The 18,521-nt window shown below is 37.7% G+C and overlaps 1 protein-coding gene across 3 annotated transcripts in view; it reads left to right on the top strand.

Moving 5' to 3' along the window:
- LOC141458465 (lachesin-like) overlaps positions 1 to 18,521 on the top strand; it is a 381,486-nt gene that overhangs the window by 317,798 nt on the left and 45,167 nt on the right. The window lies entirely within an intron of this gene.

The following is an 18,521-nucleotide window of genomic DNA, read 5'->3' as shown; positions in this document are numbered from 1 at the left end:
GAGAAATAAACTTGGAGTGTTCATTCGAAATGGATTTGCACCAATTTAATGGATTTATAAAAATAATTGTTCTGGTTTTTTTGGTTTTGTTCTTGTTTTCTCCTTTATTGATTTATTTTACAGAACAATAAAATATGTGCTAAAGATGTGTAAATCTTTTGCTTGATTTGGCCAAATATTCACATTCTGCTTCATTCGCAAAGATTGTCGGCTTCAAGTGTAATCTATTTATTACATATCCATAACACTTCAAATTATGACTGTGCTTATTGTTGCACGGATTTGAGCTTAGTACCATGTAGGTCGTCAGCACTTCTAAGATCGTCTTTATGCTCGTGATCCTCTTCTTTCTCTTACGTACCTCTTCGGTGCAATTCCCAAATTTATTGCTGCACAAAAATTTGGATTAAGTGCAATCCATAAACCATTATAGAAATTATACATAATTGTGCATAAATAAGGGGAGAGAATTCATAATAATTTATAACAAAATATTGTATAGAATGATTTCATTATTATTGATTTTCTTAAAAAGCTTAATACAGGCCATGTGAGCTCTTTAGATAAATGGATGATCGATTGCTTTTCCTTCAGGATACAATCATTTATATATTTGTAGAATAATTTATTTACTTTTTTAATTTTAAAGTTCAAATTAAAGGCAATAAAAAGAACTCCGCACAGACTACTTAAAGTAACGATTGTTCAGGAACCTAGAATCGTTCAGACTTTTAAAAAATAACAAATACTGTGATTCGTTCACAAGTTCAGCCAATCTTGTCAGTTGATATCAGTGGGTTTATTGTAGGAGACTTCTGTGATCACAGAATTTACAGCTATTCTGAACATTCATTTAAGGCGTCGTTATGCTTCGATTTCATTGGTGAAAGTAAAGTGATGGTAGAACGTTCTTGTATTCTGATTGGTAGAACGTTCTTGTATTCTGATTGGTTGAACGTTCTTGACCTTAAGACATTCTTATTGGTTGACAGTTACGGAAATCAAGAAGTTCAGCCAATTAGATTTTGCCAAAAGAATATCCTGACATTGGGTTGCATTCTTATCGTAAATAAAGCTTTTTAGTGTTTGAATGAAATAAAATTACACCCCAACAAATTAAAGCTACATCTTCAGTTCGGATTAACGTTTAAGGTTTCTTTACCATTTTTCAGACCTTAAAAAAAAATAAAGTAAAAAAATAAAAAAAATATGGCCTATACTGGGCAAATTTTAGAACACTCGTAACAAGAGGAGAATATTTCTTTCCCTACTAGAGCTTTCGAACAATTGACTCATTGTTTTATGTGCAGTTCAACTTTTAACAGGTGGTCATGAAATGATTCTATTTTGATTATTTGTATATAAAGATTCAACTTTATTTTTATTTTTTATTTTGACGTGAATACGTCTTTAAATTTGCTATCATATGGAGGCAATCCAAAAAAACCTAATGATAACAAAATCGGGGGATCCAGTTTGGCATTATAGTTTCTCGAATCTAACGTCTACATCCAAAATTAAATTAGACCACTGGATAGCTAAAGGATCAAAGAATTCATTACGATAAGCGAGGACTGAGACGCATCGCGCGCGGTTGAGGGGGAAGTGCCGCCATTTAGAGATCATTTTGCTGCGTATCGAGTTTTGCAATTAGTATAACTTTTGACTCGGAGAAGCTACGATATTCGTTTTAGTTTTAATCGTCAACTGTCGTCACAATCCAACGATTGTATATAAAACATTAGTGTAAAATAGTGACAGTGAATATAATAAGGTGTTAGAATAAAAAAAGATTATCAAAAATATATAATGTCGGCCTATACGCGTCGAAAAGCCAAAACTAAATACAGAGATCGTATACGGTTGGAAAGAGCTTCTCAAGAACAATCGAATGGTAATAATAAAACACCAAATGACCGAGCTAAGCTGTGCCGGGAACGTAAAAGAATGGATGCGGCCGAGCGGATCAACGACGGTGTCAGTACATCTGCAGCTAGGGCGGTTGAAATTATGCAAGTGGATGATGAAATCGCTTCTACATCGACAACGGGCTGTATTGGCATAGATTGTGTTCGATCGTCGATTATGAAGACACATTGGGCAGCAGCTAGTGCACGTTTCACTACGACGTTTGTCAACAATCCATTCGGACATAAGTGTATAATATATTATTATTATTATATTATAAAAAATATAACCCGTCACGTAAACATATTCACGTACAACACACAGTCGTGTCCATGACACAGACACAGATTTTTTTTTTTGTGACACAACTGCAGTATAATTCTGCAACAAGTGAAGCTGATACAACATGAAACATAGAACAAATACCTGAATACATGAGAGTAGAATTCACCCATTGGTGAAACTCCTAAAGAGGTACAGTTCACTATTGTACACTGGCACTTACTTCATTTAGAAAATCGCGTGGCCACCGGCGCTTCAGCCGTCTTGGAGTATGTCCAGGCAGTGCAGTAAGTTTAGGATACTAGTGGATTAGGATGTGAGATGATTGATGTGTGGAATTTAATAAAACGGGATCTTGCAGCTCCTAGAAACATAAGTAACTAGGGGACCTCGATGCAAGGTAGAGTTTGAAACAAAGTAAGGAGCATTAATATTGTAAAGTTTTTCTAAAAAAAACTTTACTTACACAACTAGTGCCTGCCACTAGTTATTTTAATAATATGTGGGTTTGTTTAACTAATAAAACTCGCTAAAGTTGTAAGTAATAACCTGATTTATTCACACATTAACATTAACTAACATTAACATTTACTAGCAACTAACGCTATTCATTACAGTCACCATTTACAACAGTCACAACAGTTTACTGTTACTTACTCACTACGTAACGCCACAAAACTGTTCCACGACTGACCACTGGTCCGCACTGCACCGAATTGCACTAGTCTCAGCTGCACTAACACAGCTCTACTCATCAACTGACTAATTGCCTGACTAGCTACCACTGAAGCACTCCACAACACTGACTCTCTCTAACTATGTCTCAACACTGACTCTCCAAGACTAACTCCAAAACTAACTGATTAACAACTCGTTAAGAACTCCTTAAAACTTGATTAAAACTGCTTAAAAACTCGATTAACACTGACTTCTCCAGCTGTGTCTGCCTCCTTTTAACTGCGTGCCTCCCTCCAACTGGGACTGCCCTCCTCCAACTCTCTGAGCATAAGTTTCCACGCCCTCCTGACGTTCATTGGCTGGAGAAAACATACTGCCACCACCTCAGCTGTGAGCCGCCTCCTCCCATTCTCCGTCTCTCTCCAACTCCGTCTGTCTCACTCTCACCTGTCAATCACTGGCTGGGAAACACATATGCCACCACCCCAACTGAGGCCTTTCTCTTAGCTGGCTTTTACACAGGTCACTAACTCCTTGAACAATCTAGCCCTTTCCTTTCTAGTTCAAGTAAAGACCGGTCCTTTTGTCTACACAGTGGTGGCCTGTTACCGGCTTTAGTCGCTTAACCCCTAGAACAATCTAGGCCTTTCCTTTCTGCAACAAGTAGATACCGCCCCTTTTGTTTATGCAGTGGCGGCCTGTTACTGACTTTGGTCGTTCAACCTCTAGAACAATCTAGGCCTTTCTTCTCCGCCCAGGTCAACTTCGTTACAATATGTTTTAGATATGTCCACTATTCAGGAGGTTGTTATTCAGAATAATCAGCGGAGAGTTATTCAGATAGAAAGCATTGGTACGCTATTGGCTGATCTTCTTTTTCAAAGAGTTCGTTTTATCCCATCTTCGTGATAGACTTATTTAACTAGATATTCACACTACGGGCTTAGTTCAGCATCGAGCGCTGTGTCGAATACCGTAAATATTAATTCCAAGTTTTCTTCGTTAAACTTCAATTAAATTTCATGTTCCAAATAATAATGTTGACTAGAACATAGATTCCATCTTATATATTACTAGATGAATAATGGAGAATTTCCTTCCCTTTTGTAAATCTATAATGATGGCATATTCTTTTTTCCTTGTTTGTCGCTATCCCCTCCTACAGCGTAACTTACTGGTGGTGCTCATAGCTGGTTCCTCTATCTCGGGGTTTGCCATTGAAGGAAAGGCACAACAATGGACTTGGAGGAGCGAAAGAGTTTTTGAACTAGATCTTTATGAAGGAGAAGGGCGAATAAGTACAGCCAATCATATGGCTGGTTGGACTTGAACAAATCCACCCTACTTTAGCCAAAACTTTAATATCGTCTTAAACTTTTCTTCCTCTATTTCATTAACAGTGGTCCGAACTCTTTACGAAAATCAGGAACATTGTTCTTTATACTGTCTTCTTTTTCTGTCTTGCTTAATTTATCAACATTTTCATATTTTTTTTTTTAATTAAATAATTTGTAAATTTTTTAAGCAATTTAAATTGTTTATTGTAACATCCAATCTTCGTAGATTGGACGTTGGTAATGTTAAAAGAACTGTATCCTCCAAACTTGGTTACAACCACTACTTTTTGGGGAAATTCGGTTCTAAATCTTTTTCTATTCATGGTTTCCTTTTGATTGATAATTATTTTGGCGGCCACTCATGACAAAATTTTAACATTATCTGCTCAAAACATAGTTTTTTTAAAAAACATCATCATCATCCAATGGCGTTACAACTCAATGCTGAGTCTTGGCCTCCTCAACCAGTTTCCGCTAGTCAGTCCTACTCTGAGCTGCCGCTCTCCAGTTGGCGATATTCGTCATGCGTTTTCATTGGTGACCATCGGCAGTTAATTTTGCAATTTTAGTTAAAAACTAAAATATATTCGTAAACTGCAAGAAGTTTGGAATATTTTGAGACCAATTCGAAATAAAAAGAACTAATAGATAGATATATAGTATGAATTAGTCTTCGTAAATGTATCCTTGTCTTTTATTAGTCATCACTGAATCAATAACGAATTCATATATTGTGTTAGGCTAGACCAGTGGACGGCAAACTTATTAGCCCAAGAGCCAAATATGAACATTACAACGATTTTAAAAAAAATTGGGAGCCAAATCTGATTGTTTAGTAAACTTTTATTACACTAAATAATACTAAATTTCATACTTAATAAATATTTATTAATACGAACAATGTGCTTGCATCTCCTTGAGTTTGAGTAAGTCAGGTTTGTATGTTGTCGTTTTTAATTTTAGGCATGATTCCAAGTTCTCATCAATAAGACGACTTCTCAGTTTACTCTTGATAATGTTCATGCTTGAAAAAGATTGTTCGCATATATATGTAGAACCGAAAAGGGAAAGAACAGCAAACGCGAGCTTTTTCAGCTGATCGTAAGAGTCAGGAATACTATTCCAAACGTTGAAAATGATCGTGTCTTCCTTCTCCAGGTCATTCAAAGCAGACCACTTGTGTTGTGAACTAAGATCACATTTTTTCTTCTCCAATATTTCCAATTCAACACAAAGACGTTCGAATTTAGAGCGCCATATCTCCTTGTTTTTTAAATCCAGCAATTGTATTTCAAAGCTACCAATGTCAGTTTCAAAAGGAGAAAATTTCAACTCGGTTATCGTAGCATTAAGAGGATTTTTGACAAATGCTAAAGTTGCTCTGCTGTTTTTAAATTCCTGAAACCTGCTATAACATACGAACAATCTCAGCCGGTAGCTTGTACATGGTTTGTGTTTACGTTTACGAAAACTAATAAAATTAAACCCGATGTTCGTTACGTATTTTTACAACAATATAAAATTTTAATTACCTATCTATCTTTTAACTTAAACAAAAAATTATACATGTTCTCGATTTATAGAAGAATTTTAATTTATCAAAATAAGATGTAATTTTTTTCTTACCAAGTTTATTTTAAATGAAAATATTATTGTGCCTTCCGTGGATATTTGTGCCAGAACCGCACTTAAGGAGCCAAAGAGCCACATGCGGCTCTGGAGCCACACTTTGCCGACCACTGGGCTAGACTATGCAGTAAGTGGCGCGTCTGGTAATAAAAAACGGGATGAGGATCCTTTTGTTCCCTATTTACCTGTGTATTCAAGAGGCGGAGCTTTTGGCTCATGTGCTGGGATTTAGCGATCATCCAAATTGCTGAGAGTCGTGGGCTACTAACCTGCCAAGATCTTTCCCTGCATAATTGTTTGTATTTTATCATCTGGTCTAGGGATTCATTTGCATAAATACCAGTCTGTAATGTTGCCACCTACTCGGGATAATTGCAGCAATGTGCATTCTTTGTAATTTGGTATTTATGCAAGGGCAGTATTGAGAAAACTGTTTAGTTAATTTAGTGGCACCGGATTTTTCCGAGTTTTATGATTATTTGTCGGATTTCCTCCATAACACTTTCATCATTTGAATGCGTATTTGAGCTAATAAGGTAATTTAGAGAATATTTTTGTCCGATCGAAGAAAGTAAATCGGTAGCAAGCTGTTCCCAGATCAACAACAATTCGAGTGCAACGAAGTTTATTTTTGATGTTTTTGGTTCCTATTTATGTTAATATAAATAAATGTACAAGAAATAAATAACGAAAAAGAAATATAAGTCATTTCATTGCAACCCAATTTCATATCAAACATACTCTGGGTTTGACGAATATATTCGTCATCGCTTAATTTGTACGAAGCACTTAGGAGACACATTTTCCAACAAGATCGAAACACTTAACTGGTTAATTCTTGTTTAAAACAATTTTCGGATGAAATGATTTCCGGTTTTCAACTTTTTCTCTCCTCATCAGATCACAGTTCAAATAGATTGTAAAGGGCCACTTAAGCTAACTGTAGGGTCCCATATTTTGTTGAGAAAATATGAATTTTAGTTAAAATTGATGAGTTGATAATGAGTAATTGCTAAGAATAAAGTTATTCGATATAATGTAGTTGTTGTTCATTCTTTTTGGTGACTGATTCATAGTTTCAATAGGAATGAAAAAATAATTGCCATTTCAGTCGTGATTCATTTATTCTGCCGAGCTTTCGACCTAGGGACTAGTTTACATCTTCAGGGCTGTGGAACATATTTACAGATTCTATTAAAATGAATATGTATAATATAATGAAATTTACAAAAATTATTTACCTAATTTACAATATACTGTTTTACATCATTACAGGGTTGGTGTGTCTTCTGTCTTGTCTGTTCATGGACTGAGTGTGATCGGTCTTTGTGTGATATGTGTTTGGTTGTGTGGAAGTCAGTGTTGCCAATTGTCCAAGTATTTTGTAGTAAGTTTGCGTATATGTTGTTTAAATTGTTGGTGTCTGTTTTGAAATTTAAACTGTTTTCTGTCTTAGTTATGTATATCATTTCTAGCACTTTCCCTTTTTTGTGTGTTGATTTCTGATTTAAGTATCTTTGTGTTTGGGAAATCGAAAGTGTGATGATTTTCTGTGCTGTGTAAGGAAAGTGCTGTAATATTACGAGGGTCGTTTGAAAAGTGCGTGCAAAAATAAAAACTACTTAATTTTTTGGGGTAAACCTTTTTTATTTTTCAACATAGTCTCCTTTTAGGCTTATACACTTCGTCCAACGCTGCTCTAGTTTGTTGATCCCTTCCGAATAATAGGATTTGTCCAAGTCTGAAAAATAGCCATTCGTTTCTGCAATCACCTCCTCGTTTGACTAAAATCTTTTTCCCGCCAGCCATTTCTTCATATTGGGGAACAAATAGTAGTCCGAGGGAGCCAAGTCTGGAGAATAGGGGGGATGTGAAACGAGTTGGAACCCCATTAATTTTGAGACCACAACTGCTAAGGTGTGAGCTGGTGCGTTGTCGTGATGGAAAAGGACTTTTTTGTGGGCCAATCGTGGGCGTTTTTCTTGCAGCTCGGTTTTCAAACGGTCCAATAACGATGAATAATATGCACCTGTAATAGTTTTACCCTTTTCCAGATAGTCGATGAGGATTATTCCTTGCGAATCCCAAAAGACAGTCGCCATAATCTTTCCGGCCGAAGGATCGGTCTTCGCTTTTTTTGGCGCAGATTCTCCCTTGGTAACCCATTGTTTAGATTGTTCTTTGGTCTCAGGAGTGTAGTGATGTATCCATGTTTCATCCACAGTGACGAAACGACGCTTAAAGTCCTGCGGATTCTTCTGGAACAGCTACAAACCGTCCTTGCAACACTTCACACGATTTCGTTTTTGGTCAAGCGTGAGAAAATCACTCGACTTCCTCGATTCAAACGAATGCCAAACACAAAGAAATAGACCGATCTGGCTGAAACTTGGTGTGTGTTCTCCCAAGAGATGCTACTAACTAAACATAACCTCGATACGCGCCAGTAGTGCTATCTCTCTGACTTTGCACGGACTTTTCAAACGACCCTCGTACATATGAAAGTACATATTCATTTTAATAGAATAGTTGTTAACAGTCTGTAAACATGTTCCACAGCCCTGAAGATGACCTAGTCCCTATGTCGAAAGCTCGGCAGAATAAATGTATCACGACTGAAATGGCAATTATTTTTTCATCCTATTATTCGATATAATTTAATTAATTATATAGCCTTCAAAATAATAATAATAATAATAATGAACTAAACTGTCGCAAGTACGTGACATAGTAAATTATATAATTTTTTTACTTATTTATTCCATTTGCTCTATCACCTTGTTAAGCTAATTAGAAATAAAGCAATACTTGGAAGATTTCCAAGCTCTAGATTAAGCCAGAGTACCAGAGGTAAACGAGCATCACTCTTTCAACACACCAGAGAAGCTGAGTTGTTCTGAGAATGGTTATATGCTTATCGACCGTTTCTTCTTTTGATATATAAAGAACATATTTAATAGGTGATTTAAAAAGTTTATATTTAATGGAAGAATACTAACTCCATTCATTTTTATGAGTGCACTTAACGATGTTTCTGGGTAATTAAAAGTAAAATTTGCTCATTAATAACTCTCAAAGGTATGACGCGACACCTTCAGACTTCTAGGAAATAAATTTCCTTTTGATATGCTTTACAGTAATTAAAACACCGTATACAACTCAGGATTATAATTACGAAACTCTTAATTATTATTATTGTTTTTTTTAAATATTATAGAATTTTTTTTTTTTTTAATCTTTTATTGTAATTTACCACTGCAACAGTTGTTGGGACAAGCAAGTATGGTAAAAGAAAAAAGAAAAGAGGGTCGTTTGAAAAGTCCGTGCAAAGTCAGAGAGATAGCACTACTGGCGCGTATCGAGGTTATGTTTAGTTAGTAGCATCTCTTGGAAGAACACACACCAAGTTTCAGCCAGATCGGTCTATTTCTTTGTGTTTGGCATTCGTTTGAATCGAGGAAGTCGAGTGATTTTCAAAAAATGGACGAAAAAGAATTTCGTGTGTTGATTAAACACTACTTTATGAAAGGCAAAACGCCTCAGGAGACTAAAGAGAAGCTTGATAAACATTATGGTGACTCTGCACCTTCGCATGATCCATGATATGGTGATGGATGACAGAAGAGTGAAGGTGCGTGAGATTGCTAGTGCTGTGGGCATCTCGAATGAACGGGTACATAATATTTTGCACCAACATTTGGACATGACAAAGCTATCCGCAAGATGGGTGCCGCGACTGCTCACGCTTGACCAAAAACGAAATCGTGTGAAGTGTTGCAAGGACGGTTTGCAGCTGTTCCAGAAGAATCCGCAGGACTTTAAGCGTCGTTTCGTCACTGTGGATGAAACATGGATACATCAGTACACTCCTGAGACCAAAGAACAATCTAAACAATGGGTTACCGAGGGGGAATCTGCGCCAAAAAAGGCGAAGACCGTTCCTTCGGCCGGAAAGATTATGGCGACTGACTTTTGGGATTCGCAAGGAATAATCCTCATCGACTATCTGGAAAAGGGTAAAACAGGTGCAAATATGCTAATTAAATAAATAATAATTCATCGTTATTGGACCGTTTGAAAACCGAGCTGCAAGAAAAACGCCCACGATTGGCCCACAAAAAAGTCCTTTTCCATCACGACAACGCACCAGCTCACACCTCAGCAGCAGTTGTGTTCCAAAATTAATGGAAATAGGGTTCCAACTCGTTTCATATCCCCCCTATTCTCCAGACTTGGCTCCCTCGGACTACTATTTGTTCCCCAATATGAAGAAATGGCTGGCGGGAAAAAGAATTTATTCAAACGAGGAGGTGATTGCAGAAACGAATGGCTATTTTTCAGACTTGGACAAATCCTATTATTCGGAAAGGATCAACAAACTAGAGCAGCGTTGGACGAATTGTATAAGCCTAAAAGGAGACTATGTTGAAAAATAAAAAAGGTTTACCCCAAAAAATTAAGTAGTTTTTATTTTTGCACGGACTTTTCAAACGACCCTTAGAAGAAAATCATGAGTGGACCCAGTGGTGCCACTCCAGTAACGTGCTTTGCTCTCACGATAAGAGTAGATCACGAGGCCATCTTCTCTTCAATCTCCTTAGAGGATTACCTGGTAATGTGGAGGAAGATAGGTGTTCTATGAGAGAGGGCTAGGATGAGTTGCTGTAGAGTGGAATGAAATTTGAGAAAACGAGTGTTAGCAAGATCCTGTAATGAAAGGGATTTTGAGGTCATTATGGATAGTGTGAGGTTAGATACATAGAACGGAGCGTTAAGAAGTTTTCGAAGTATTTTTTGACTGTAAAGTCTGGATACGTAGAGAGTAGGAACGGTTTAGTCGATCCCCATACTTCGATGCCGTATGACCAAATAGGGTCGCAGTAACAGTAGATATAAGAGTCTTTTGTTATGTAGGTTAAATTTCGAACGTTTGTCAAGTAGTCTGGCGAGAAGTTTTGTAGCGTTGGTTAGTTTCTTGTCTTTTCAGTCCAGTATGGAAGATTCTATGTCAACCGTTTGTCTAGGTACAGTCCAATGTAACGTACTATGTCCACAGTTGGTATAGGAGTTTGGTTCCAGATGATGGGAGGTAGAATTTTCCGTCTGAGAGTAAATACTATAAATTTTGACTTCGTAACGTTGGTTTTGATTCTCCATTTGAAAAGCCAGTCCTGTAAGTGGTTGGTGTATTATAGAAAATAATGTAAAGATGTTATTGATTTAAGAGCTATATCATTTATAAGTGACAACTTGCATCTTTCAGTAATTGGGCTCCTTTAGGTCAACAAGAGATAACATTAACATTGCAACCTTTGTATTAACAACAAAAGGTCAAACATGATCTAGTGTTGTGTTGAATAACAGTGAATCCATTTTGTATGATTTTATCTCTTGATTAGTCCAAACCCCTTCTATGTACTATAATAACATTAGTCCACTGGCTAGTTGTCTGAAGATATGAATGTAAACAAGAAGGCGTACAACTGAAACTTGTGTGTTTTATTGATTGAGGAGTTTATTGTCTGGGTAATGCCGGGTACGCTCAGCTAGTATTGGGTTGATACTATAAGTGGACTGTGTCCTAATTCCCTAATAGATAAGAGTTCCAGAATAGGTCTCACAGCAAATTAAACTTTCAGATTGTTTAAGATGCAATTATCTGCTACGTGATCGTAAAAAACAAATCATTGGAACCGTCTAACCGAATTGGGTACTTTTTCCTAAATGAACCAACATCTAAACTAAGCGTTCGTCTGCGTATGTTTTGAACCATGGACTGCTGGGTATTTTAAGACGCTATGTACAGAATTTAGATCTTTGTACGGGTCAGTTTGATGATTAATTTAAAGAATAGACCAGTGATGAGCCAACTTCGGCCCAGTGAAAGGTTCATTCCGGCCCGTTACATATTTTATAATAATAATTAAAAGTAACAATTACACTACAAGGGAACAATTCAAGTTTTTAATACGAGTTGAAATATTGGGGTAATATTGCGACTTTAAACTGTGAAGAAGTGAAATTGTAGATTGAATTGATTGGACACCACAATCTAATAATCATCTCAAACAATTATTTCTAAATGTTCCAAAATTATAGTTCTACAAGGGCTTGTCCGAAATTCAGTTTTTCTAATTTAATATCTCATAAGAGAATTTGTGAAATGTTTGCATCTTCATTCAATAATGAAACTTAGAAAAAGCTGTATCAGAAATAGATAGGCGAATCAACACCTTAGTTCACTCTTAAGAATATCTATGTCCCAATTTGAACCAAATTATGACGAACTTTTATCAAAACAATCGCAGCTTCGTACATCGTATTAGTTTAATTTTGATATTATAAAAATGGCTTGCTCACTTACTGTATTTCTTTAAATAAAACAATTATTATGGCCCGTCAAAATGTTTCCTTTCAGTTTTTGGCTCGCTCCTACAAAAGTTCGTCCATCACTGGTACAGACTACTATTTTAAAGCAAATTTTTGTAGCATAAAGATATCAAAAAAATCAGTATCCAGCCAGGCTTGTGGATCAAAGTGGTTAAATAGAATGTCACTTACAAAACAGCGAAACTAACGGTGTCTTGTTGTGGAGAGGCAAAAGACCGACCGCTCTTCTTTGGCTAGCTTCGTTTATGTTGTCTCCGTGGCGCGACAGGTTGCCTCGTTCGCAGCTGTTGTTTTTACGGTTTTAAATCCAGACCCATAGAATAGAATAGAAAAAGCTGTAGGGGACCTATACCCCACGGCACCGCAGCCACAAGAGGCTTATTGTGCCTTCTCCATTTTTGGATCTAGGAGACGAAACCACCCCCTACTAAGAAGATTGAGGACTTTCCCTACTAGTTCTTTTTGCGCTACTATCTCCTTTGGTCTCAAAGTTCCAAAGGTTTCATAGCGCAACCGCTCGGTTGCAACAAGTGAGAGGCCGTTTCCTCCTCTTCCTGACACAACGGTTCCGAGCTAATAGAGCCCCACCTTGTACAAGTGCTTCCTGAGCCTGCCATGCCCTGTGAATAGGCCTGTAAACAGAGTAATCTGATTTCTACCCAAACACTGGGTCTCTTTGGCCCTTTGCTTTTACACAGCCAAGTCATCATAGTCTTTGTTTAACCCCAGGACACATCACCCTGTTTTTTTCATGCTCTCTCTCCAGATCCAATCTGAACTGCGCCCTTGATGATCACCAGGGCAGGTTCCGGACCGATGAAAGGAGTATTAGCTCCGTTCTTGGCCAGTTGATCAACTGTTTCATTCCCCTTAATCTCCACATGATCCTGCACCCATTCCAGCCGAATTTTATTGTGCCCAGCCAGCTTTTCTAGTGCTTTTCTGCATTCCCAAACCAGGGAAGAGATGGTTCTGAAGGAAGTATGGGCCTTCAGTAAACTAGACCCATCTCATTGACGTCATTTCTTTTCACTTTTCAAGGTCGTCACAAAGCAAATGGCAAAATATCGGGGAACATTATGGCAGTAGCCATAGTTCTTAAACTACTTTTCAAGCTGTATTATATACCCGAATATTAGTGATGACCGGTTTTCATTCATTTTCCAGTAAAGTAAAGTAATCGCCTATTTTTTCAGACGGGGCTTAACGTCCAACAACAAATTAGGTATCGGTAGACGAAGGCGGAAGCTCATACTTTACTATAAACAATTTTTTCTAACAGATAAAAAGTAGCCATACGCAGGATTCGAACTGCTGATCTCCCTCTTACGAAGTCACGCTCTTCTCCTTTAGACCAATATTCGAACCCTTGTTGTCCTGTATTTGAACAAATAAAGGGTTATTAGAGTTTAAATAAATAAGCAATAACTATGTGCACGAAAATAAAGACTGCCATCTTTTGATGGCTAAAGATATAATATAAATTTATTTATTTTTCACTCTGTTTGCTAACTTTATATTCATAAAATATGTTGCACGAATACATTTCAGGTATAATCAGTTTTTAGTGAAGAAGCCTGAGATATTATTAAGAGATAAAATTATCTCAGGCAGGCAAAAAAAATAGGTACGAAGTTGATTTTATTTTTTTTATTAACGTTTCTCAAGGGCCAATCATTTATTTAAAGACTGATAATCAAATAGCTTTTTCTCGAAATCATTGTAAGTTTATTGGAGCAGGCCGTGTTTTTACAACGGTAAATACTTGGGAATTATAAGTCTAATGTAAATAACTTTCAGCCTTATTACTTCGGTTTTATTTACCTTTACTTTTATATAGAGAGAAATATATAGCTTCTATTTCTTTAACATCTGTTTGAAAAGGATCTTAATTCTTTGTATTCTTGCAAAAGTGGCTGAATTGATCACAAGGTGAAGGAAGGAATTCATAATGGTATAGCTTTCAAGATTTATTTAGCCTTTCGCTTTTCTAAACAAGATACATACCTTGATTATTACTTTCACTTACCCTAAATAAGGAAATTATTTCGATTATACCAAATTTTTAAAAATTGAGTGTGCACCGCAAGTGTCTGTTGTTGTTTTTTAGGTCTTTAAAGTATTTAAGGAGGAGAATATGATGAACTGGTGCGGGAGGAGAGCAGGAGGAGAGAAACTACCCAGTGGTAGCACTCTCTAGAGGAGAGAGGAGAGTGTGTGGTGGAGAATATGATGAACTGGTGCGGGAGGAGAGCAGGAGGAGAGAAACTACCCAGCGGTAGCACTCTCTATAGGAGAGAGGAGAGTGTGTGGTGGAGAATATGATGAACTGGTGCGGGAGGAGAGCAGGAGGAGAGAAACTACCCAGTGGTAGCACTCTCTAGAGGAGAGAGGAGAGTGTGTGGTGGAGAATATGATGAACTGGTGGGGGAGGAAAGCAGTAGGAGAGAAACTACCCAGCGGTAGCACTCTCTATAGGAGAGAGGAGAGTGTGTGGTGGAGAATATGATGAACTGGTGCGGGAGGAGAGCAGGAGGAGAGAAACTACCCAGCGGTAGCACTCTCTATAGGAGAGAGGAGAGTGTGTGGTGGAGAATATGATGAACTGGTGCGGGAGGAGAGCAGGAGGAGAGAAACTACCCAGTGGTAGCACTCTCTATAGGAGACAGGAGAATGTGAGGAGGAGAATATGATGAACTGGTGGGGGAGGAAAGCAGTAGGAGAGAAACTACCCAGCGGTAGCACTCTCTATAGGAGAGAGGAGAGTGTGTGGTGGAGAATATGATGAACTGGTGCGGGAGGAGAGCAGGAGGAGAGAAACTACCCAGCGGTAGCACTCTCTATAGGAGAGAGGAGAGTGTGTGGTGGAGAATATGATGAACTGGTGCGGGAGGAGAGCAGGAGGAGAGAAACTACCCAGCGGTAGCACTCTATAGGAGAGAGGAGAGTGTGTGGTGGAGAATATGATGAACTGGTGCGGGAGGAGAGCAGGAGGAGAGAAACTACCCAGTGGTAGCACTCTCTAGAGGAGAGAGGAGAGTGTGTGGTGGAGAATATGAGTAGGAGAGAGGAGAGATAGGAGAATAATGGCGTTTAGTTCTTCAGACATCAAGGAAGTCGCGGGGCCACTGGCTAATCAGTTGGCGAGGAGTATTAGGGATGTCAGAGGAGGCGAGAGACAGAAGAAGAGGATTTGGGCAAGTAGAGAGAGTAGTATGGAATTTTCGGTATTTAATCTTGGCGAGTTGGTCTATAAAGGGAATGTTGAGGTCGGGGTGAAGAGTAAGGTTAGTCACCGTAGAAAGGTGCGTCTGCATAAAATTACTGAAAAAAAGAGTATTACATATATAATAATATTATATATAATAATAAAAAATAAAATATAAATAACATATGACCTTATTCGCCACAGTGTTAGCGCTTACCGATATGCAGATAAACCTCATATATAGTAGTATTCAAAGTCCCATCTAATTTAAACAAATCATTTGCCGTCCAAATTTTTCAGCCAAATGAATGAGATCATAAAAACAGATATTAGAGGATAAAAATTCCCGTAAATCAAATATCCAAATTCACACGTTAACCAACAAAACACCAAATGGTGCAAAAAAAAAAAGAAAAAAAAAAAGCTGTTTTGTTTAAAGAGAACCAGAGAAATTGGTGGACCAAAAAAAAAATATGACGCTTACGATTTACGATTTGCTAGTTGCGATACTATCTGCAAGAGAAAAAACTAGCCGAACACTGAAAACGCCCTGCTTCATCAATCACCCGATAAAGGGTTAAGGGTCTTCTAATTGGAGGAGATCTCTGTTCTATTTTTAGAACATAATCTTTCTTCTGAAGTATTGCACCGTATTATTTATTTATTGCACAGTAATTTATTGCACTTGAGTTTTTGTGGAGTGTCAAAAAAAATCATTTCCTCAATAAAATTAAAAATATTCGAATAAAATTTAATAATAATTCAAATAATTAAATCTTTAGCAAATAACTTTTTTGGTTAAAGCAAATATTCTTGGTCACAAATAAGGGAGTTTTTGCTTAACTGAGTTGTATTGAAGATAGAATTGCGTTTTCGTCAAATTAATAAATAAATAAATCTATTCGAAGTGCAAGAAATTGTAAGTAATACGAGCGAGCCGTTCATTGCACAAATCGATTTAAACCACTTTTTGAAATACGAGGTGTGGCTATTTAATAACGAGACTGATGCTGCTACAGAAGAACTATGCATGCGCCAAATCCTAACGACCGACAGCTGTGCAGCGTAAAGCCTTCTCTTTCGATTGCAGCGTCTCAAGTGTTTGTACAGTAATCTGTCTGACCGTAACCGTCGTTTTGTGTAAGAGGTGTTAGTTTCGTTTTGCCGAAAACGATGATACTACACATGTACGTAGAGTAACGAATTGTTGTGAAATTTCTCATCAAAACTTGGTGAATCCGCTACTGAAACTTATCTTTTATTAAAAGAAGTTTATGGCGATGAATGTTTATCACGTGCGTGAATTTTTGAGTGGTACAAGCGTTTCCAAAATGGCCGAGAAGACGTCGGAGATGATGACCGCCCGGGGGTCGCCCTTCCACGTCCAAAACGGATGAAAATATCGATTATAATTAATCACAACATTACTACCGTGAGGTGCTTGCTCAACTCCATGGAAGAGTAAGGAAAAAAAAACGACCCGATTTATGGAAGAACAAGTCATGGGTGGTTCTCCATCAAGACAACGCGCCAGCTCACACTGCATTGTCTGTCCAAGACGTTTCTTGCCTTATTCGCCTGACCTGGCCCCATGTGACTTGTATCTGCTCCCCCAAAGTCAATTTTGCATTAAAAGGAACACGATTTCAGTCTTTGAAGCTGTGAAAGAAAAAGCTGCACGCGTCATGCAGGAGCTCACAGAAAAAGACTTCCAGCACTGTTTCGAACAATGGTAGATTCGCATGGAGCGTTGTAGGGATAGAGAAGGGGTGTATATTGAAGGTGATAACTAGGGAACGGATTCGTATGTATTTACATATTTTTTTCTAGGCAATTTACAGACGTTTTTCAACTAGAAGTATTCATACTGACACTTTTTAAGCCGTTTGAGTCTACTTTTATTTCACATATTTCCACATATTTGGATGTTATCGCATATTTATACATATTTGATTAAAATAAATAAATATTTCTACATATTTAATCGAAATATGTACATATTTTTTCATATTTTTCATTTTGGGCATATTTTCATAATTGGGAGGTGGTTGACAGGAACTGTGAACCACAGACTGTAGGGCTGTGAATCACAGTGGGTACAATGGTTATTGTAATTTACACAGAATGCTGCTAAACAGTGACGGGCACTTGTTAGTTCTTTGACGTTGTCTGTTCTTTCAGCTCGTTCGTTGAAGTGTCCAATTCATTTCGTTCGGTCACTTAGTGTATTCTTTTTTGGGTGAAATGCCACGAACATCGGCCTCAAATAAACAACTGGTTGCTAAATATCTTCGCGAGTTTCCAGCAGAACTTTTTCGAAGTGATGGAGACATTTTGTACTGCACAGCTTGTGACAAGCGCGTTTCTTGCTCTCAACGTTCCCAAGTCACCCAACATATTGCCACCGGATCACACATAGAGAATAAAAACAGAAAGAAAGAGAGGACGTCCTATCAAGCCTTCCTTACATCTCCATCATCAAGTAAGTCTACTCTGAGTACAGATCTGTGACGGGCTTTGGTTAGAGCAGATATCCCTTTCCACAAACATAAAAATCCTCATTTCAAAGGATTCTTAGAGACCTATATTGGGAAAAAAATGCCTGACGAGAGCACTCTGCGGAAAAACTACCTGGAAGATATCTATAAAGATACACTAACCAAAATTCGAGAACATATCAAAGATGGACCGATTTGGGTATCAATTGATGAAACCATTGACGTTGAGGGCAGGTATATTGCCAATGCAGTTATTGGAAAACTTGACAGTGATGCTGATGTGGATTCAAAGCCATTCCTTTTGAACAGTGAGGGTCTCGAAAAATGCAATCATTCCACCATTTCACGATTCTTCGATGCCTCAATGCATATCCTATGGCCCAGTGGAGTTTTGAACGAAAAAGTTCTTTTGTTTCTCTCTGATGCTGCCCCCAACATGGTCAAGGCTGGGCAATCTATTCAGGTATTTTATCCTAAGATAATTCATGTGACGTGTATTGCTCATGCCTTGCATCGAGTAGCAGAAACTGTCCGATCTTTGTTCAGTGACGTAGGTTCCTTAATCTCCTCGGTTAAAAAAAGTGTTCTTAA

Source organism: Rhodnius prolixus, unplaced genomic scaffold (assembly GCF_049639745.1).
Source record: "Rhodnius prolixus isolate KJV_2025 unplaced genomic scaffold, Rpr scaffold_5, whole genome shotgun sequence".
Classification (NCBI taxonomy): Eukaryota; Metazoa; Arthropoda; class Insecta; order Hemiptera; family Reduviidae; genus Rhodnius; species Rhodnius prolixus.
Note: the sequence above shows the minus strand (reverse complement) of the source record. Positions and strands in the feature narration are given on the sequence as shown.